The sequence below is a fragment of the Aplysia californica genome, unplaced genomic scaffold (genome assembly GCF_000002075.1).
Source record: "Aplysia californica isolate F4 #8 unplaced genomic scaffold, AplCal3.0 scaffold00235, whole genome shotgun sequence".
In the NCBI taxonomy this organism is placed as follows: domain Eukaryota; kingdom Metazoa; phylum Mollusca; class Gastropoda; order Aplysiida; family Aplysiidae; genus Aplysia; species Aplysia californica.
The window spans coordinates 731,819-738,024 of NW_004797505.1; positions in this window are offsets into that span (position 1 = coordinate 731,819).

Consider the following 6,206-nt stretch of genomic DNA (forward strand, 5'->3'; position numbering starts at 1 on the left):
CTGACGGGCTGACGGATAATGACAGGGAGAAAAAAATCATGTGTGTGATACGGACTGTTCAATTCTTTAAGAGTTGTATGTTATAATCTAGTTTAAAAATCAAAAAGATGTGTAAAATAAGAAGAAAACTTGTCAGAGTAACATAAAATTATCAAACATACCAAATTAAAAAGATAATCTTTCAAGATGCTAAAATATATAATCATAAGAAATGGATGAAAATATACTTTTAAACTGAATTTAAGATATAAATGATTGCATGATTCTAGGCGTGTGCCATAACTAACTTTATGTGTAAGGAATAGCGGACACAAAAGAGGGTCGATGTTTGCTTTATATAATTTTATTGCTAACAGTATGTCTTGGTCTATAAATAATATTATTGATCACAATAATTTTGTTTCCTGGTTTTCACAAAGTGAAGCGCACAATGATTTCAAATATCCCCCCCCCCCCAAAAAAAAAAAAAAAGAGATAACAGCACCGTTGGAAGTGTGATCGCATGCATGAGCGTGGATAACCTTTGAAGGGTTTTTTTTTCTTCAGTAAAGTATATGGAGAGCAGCGTTTTTAGTCCCTTATTGCACCCCAGAGGTGGATAATTTATCTTAGTGATGACTCTTGTGTAGTAAAATTTGTTGTTGCTTTGTTTGGTTTATCTTTTAACAGCAGAATCTTAAGTGAACCGGAATTATTGATTGTGGGATCTTAGGTGAAGACTACAACAATAGAATTAAAACGAGTATAGTTCTATCTAACAAGACTCAAACTCTTATCCACCCCCACCCTACCCTCTCCCCTCATCTGATATGGTTCGGTGTTTCTTTAACATAGAAAATATTCATCATTATTGTTGTTGAATATTGATATCATGTTCTAATGGAGCCTCTAGATATCTACATTTAGACTACAGTAGCATCTAATGTGCACACTCAAAGGAAAGCAATATCTTTAATTAAAATGTATAATATGTATATACATACACACACATAATAATTATATATATTATTATACTCATAATAATTATATATATTTATGAATAAGAATACTTTTAAAAAATTGAGTATCTCAGTCTTTCTGCTGGGGTGTTGTATCCCTTTCAGCCTGGGTTGGCCTTGGCATGTAGCGCCGGGGCCAGCCTCTTATGAATTAATGGTTTAAATTGTGTTGCTGGGGGCATAGAAACACTTTCATTCAAATTTTTAAAAAGGGAAACAACTTAACTGTGAAAACTTCGGTCCACTGCAGCATCATATCGGTTCTTACACTTAAATATACAACACAGGTGCAAGGCATTTTTACTAATTGACTTGCCTAATCTGAAGGACTTCGGAATAAAACCGTCTTTCTTTATCTAGATTTCAGTGCCTTAATCGGGCAATCGCGCAGCGCAGGTAGCCCACGGTTCCGCCGCGAGAGAGGGCTCCTATCACTACTATCAGGCGTGCGGTGCCGCCCACAGAGCATCCTCCATTACTTTTAATCTCCTTGAAGAAAACCCATACCTAAATAACTGGTTTGCTACAGTCTTCGAGTAACTGTTTCTGCTGGAAGACCGCGTCGAGTCACGAGCAGACCTTGTGCTGTTGAAGCTAGAAGCTGAGCAGAGTAAGTCTGATTCCCTGTTGTAGCAAGGTTCACTTCACCAGTCCCCCCCCCCCCCCAAAAAAAAAAAAACAACAACTAGAGACACAGACACAGCTTTATATACACCCCAGACCCTATGTTCCCAGAAGCCCTGAATCTCAAGACAATGTGAGAACTGCTCATGGAGTGTTTACAATGAAAGGAAAACAATTGATTATATAATGGACAAGCAACTGTGGTAGATTATGGATTATGTCCCATATCATTACACCTCCCCTTTTTAGTTTCCAAAATGACGTTAAATTAAAATTTGCAATGGAACAATGTCTTATTCACATGTTGGCTAAAATGTAGTTTTTACTTCTTGTGACGGTTTATACTTTAAATCCACCCTGGTTGAAGCGGTTTTTTTAGGCAACTGAAGTGTTGGAAAATAAGGTCCTTCCTGTAAAAGTAGCTTGTAATCCACCAGAAAAAAAAAGTAAAATAAACCTATAACTGTTGCTAGTCTACACAGCAATTTAAATCAGGTGGGATCAGCCTACACATTCAGGGTGCTGCTCACCTGAAAAAGACCATTTGGAAACACAAATTCCTAACGAACAGTCTACTGTTCTCTATTTTGATTAGAGTGAAAAAGAAAAAGAAACGAACACATCAACACAATACTAGCTCAAAGCACAATCTAGCTACACATTGGCTTTGAGAAACAGTCCATGAGTTTCATATCATTCGTCACGGTAACGTGCTGGCTTAACGATGGCTCTGCCGCTTCTGCTGAATTGCGGTGCTGCCACTGCAGTTGTAGATGTCGCCTGCTGATTCTGCATTTGTGACGTCACTGGCTCCATGGACAAGTGCGATGATGGAGATGGTGGAGGCTGCTCTGGAGGGCCTCCACTGTTACTCCCAGGATTTGGAGGTAGGACCGGATCAGCATGCGTAGAAATCAGAGATTGGTAAACCTCCGAGGACTCCGACGCTGGAAACTGGATGTACGGCGACCTCAGACTGTCGCCTCCCTCTGGTCGGCGCAAAAGATGGCGCCGATTCCGCCTCAGCACGCCGCCTGCTGCTGTCTTTACTAGGTAAGACCTAGATCTAGGTGCACACTGCTTTACAACCTTGGCTAGCTGCTTCCAACCTTGTTGTCCGTCCAGTTTGATGAAAACCGGATCACCTGGTCTAAGCTCAAACAAGGCCCGAGCTCCGAAGTGTCTGTCATAGTAGGACTTTTGCTTCTGCTTGTAGACTCTGTCCTTTTCGCGTTTACTGCGCGAGGCTGTAAGACTGTGGGAAGTGTTGGGAATGTCGTCTTCATTTTCCTCCCCATCGCTAGCTCTGCCGGGCTAGCCCCCAGTCCTGGTATTGGCGTAGCTCTGTACGTCAACAATGCCAGAGCATAGTCTTCTTGCCTTAACAGGCGCTTGGACAGTTTGACTCTGCACTCTGCCGCTCCGTTCCCAGATGGAAAGTGTGGGGAACTGTTAATATGCTGGAAGTGGAAGCCCCAGTCTTGGGCAAATCGTTGAAATTCGTGTGACGTAAGATTGGTCTGATTGTCACTGACTACTGTCTCTGGGATGCCATGTCTCGCAAAGATTGTTTTCAGTTTCGTGACTAACGTTGAGACTTTCTGGTTGGGCAAGTACCCAATTTCTGAATAACGTGAATAGTAGTCGGTGACCACAACGAACGACCGACCTTTCAGTTCAAACAGGTCAAGAGCTACCTTCTCAAATGGCCTGTTGGGAAGCGGCGTTGGAAGCAGAGGCTCTTTGAGATGGGATGCTCTCTCTTCCAAGCACAGTCGACAATTTGCCACTCTTTCCTTTATGTCTTTCCCAATCTGTTGGCAGTTCTGGGTCAAAGTATGCTAGCGTCGGTGCTTCTGTCAACAGTTCCTTGACCTTTTTCACTGCTTCAATTTGAGATGGACCCCATCTTCTCGAGTAGCTCTGTCAAGGGGCGGGCAACAGTGGAGAGATTTGGAAGGTGACGCCCGACGAATTGTACCAAACCCACCATTCTGCGCAGCTCAGTCAGGTTTGTGGGGTCTGGCATTTCGATGATTGCTGACGTCTTGCCGTCATCCGGTTTGATCCCGTCCTTGCTGACGATGAACCCCAAGAATTTAATCTCATCCTTTCTCAGCTCGCATTTTTCTTGGTTCAGTTTCACCCCGGCATTCTCAAGCTTCGAAAATGTTTCTTTTAAGTGTCTCTTGTGCTCCTCTGTGTTTCTGCTGTGAACAAGAATGCCACCTTGGAAACAAATTGCTCCCTCCTGATCACCAAGAATCTGTTCTATCTTCCTCTGAAAAAATCTCGCTCGCCGAGCAGATCCCTTGCGGCAAGCGTTTGTAGAAGAACCTTCCTTCAGGGGTAATAAATGTAGTCAGTTTTGCCGACTTCTCATCAAGTGGAACTTGGAAATAGCCGCTTGTAGCATCTAGTTTGCTGAAGATTGTCGAACCCTTTAGTTTGTGCAAGACCTCTTCAACGACAGAGAGCATTTCTCACGTTTGACGGCTGCGTTCAGCTTTTTGTAGTCAGTGCATATTCTTACTCCCCCTGATGGTTTGATCACTGGCACGATCGGTGAGCACCAGTCTGTTGGTTCGTCGATTTTCTCTATGATCCCAGCCTGCTCTATTTTCCTTAGTTCTTCTTTGACCTTGCTTCTGAGGGAAATTGGGATTCTACGGGCTGTATGAATACTGTACGGCTGAGCATCTTCCTTCAACTCGATTTTCACTGGTTCAGTTTTGATAACATTTTTATCTAAGCCTCCAAACAGCGAGTCTACCCGTACGACTAGTCCCATCCTCGCTGCAGCCTCTCGGCTCAGATTTTCTGGTGCTAGCGTCACATAAACTGTCACTGGGTATTGTTTTCCTTTGACTGTAAAGTTCATGGTTGCCTTGCCGTGGCATTTCAAAACACCGCCCGGGCTTCTGAGTATTATCTTGGTTTTCTGTAGAACAGGTCTCGGCTCTAACTCAGCGAACGTCTCTGCCGTCATGATTGAGACGTCTGCACCCGTGTTAATCTTAAATTGCATTTTGTGTGTGCCGACAGCTACCTTTGTTTTCCATGGCGCTTCATTACTTTTAGTTTCTATTGACAGTAGGTATGCTTCTTCCTCTTCTTCATCTTCCACTTTTACTTCGTTGGTTTTCTTTCTTGTGTGGCACATTTTGGCAAAGTGATTCTTCTTGGAGCATTCTCTGCATGTTTTCCCATATTATGCTGGACATTGTCGTCTGCCGTGGGATCCCCCCCCCCCCCACAGTACTGGCAATTACGCACGTCTTGCTGGCCACTGCTTCCTCCGCGTCCCCGCAGAGCGGATCCTCTGCGTGGTCCCCCATGCACACTCCCATGTTTGAGGGTTCTCGATCCAAAGGATTGAACGGCATCGACATTTGGCAATCTTTGCTCTTTGATTTTGGCCTTTACTCTTTCTATTTGTCTTGCCATAGTGATAGCTTTCTCAAGGGTTAAATCAGGCTCTAACTGAAGTTTCTCCGACAATTCTTTGTCAGTAATACCCAGGACTAGCCGACCCCTAATCATATTGTCCTTACCTGGGAAAGCTGTATGCTCAGAGAGTTCGTATAAACTTCTGACGTATTCTTCTATGGTCTCTGTTTCTTTCTGACAACGTTTGTGGAACTGAGCTCTCTCATGAATTACATTTCGTTTTGGGCTGAAATACCCATCAAACGTGGTCAGAACTGTGTTGAAAACATTGCTATCATCCTGTGAGAGACCAAAGGTAGACATAATCTTTTCCATTGCATATATGAGGCTACTAACTTGGACTTCTTCACTTTTCTTCGTCAACTCAGACGCAGTCCTAAATCTAAGAAAGTTTGTCTCCACGAAGCCCATGCTATCGGTTCACGAAAGTTAAAATTAGCTGGTGGTTTAAAAGTCATGTTTCTTACCGTGAGGTTTCTCCACGTTATATCCTACTCTTGTGTTGTTCTTCTGTCTCACTCACTCACATCTGACACCATGTAGCAAGGTTCACTTCACCAGTAAAAAAACAAACTAGAGACACAGACACAGCTTTATATACACCCCAGACCCTACGTTCCCAGAAGCCCTGAATCTCAAGACAATGTGAGAACTGCTCATGGAGTGTTTACAATGAAAGGGAAACAACTGATAATATAATGGACAAGCAACTGTGGTGGATTATGGATTATGTCCCATATCATTACACATGTAAAAGACTTCTGTTGACACCCACCCCTTGGCGCTCATATATGACCTTATGCAGTTGCGAGCGCCGTAAAACCCTCTACTATATAAAAAAAGACCACTAGAGCCACAGGTAGCTGTTTCTGTTGGTAGATCACTAGAGTCACAGACTGTTTCTAATTCTGTTAATATACCACTAGAGTCACGGGTAACTGTTTCTGTTGGTAGACCACTATAGACTAGAGTCACAGGCTAGGTATAACTGTTTCTGTCGGTAGACCTCTAGAGTCACGGGTAACTGTTTCTGTGGACTTTCTCCCTAGCTGACATCAAACACCTACCAAACCAGCAAAGCCATTGCCATGATAGAATTGTATCTCTGCGCCCCCCCCCCCCACTCTTTTTTTC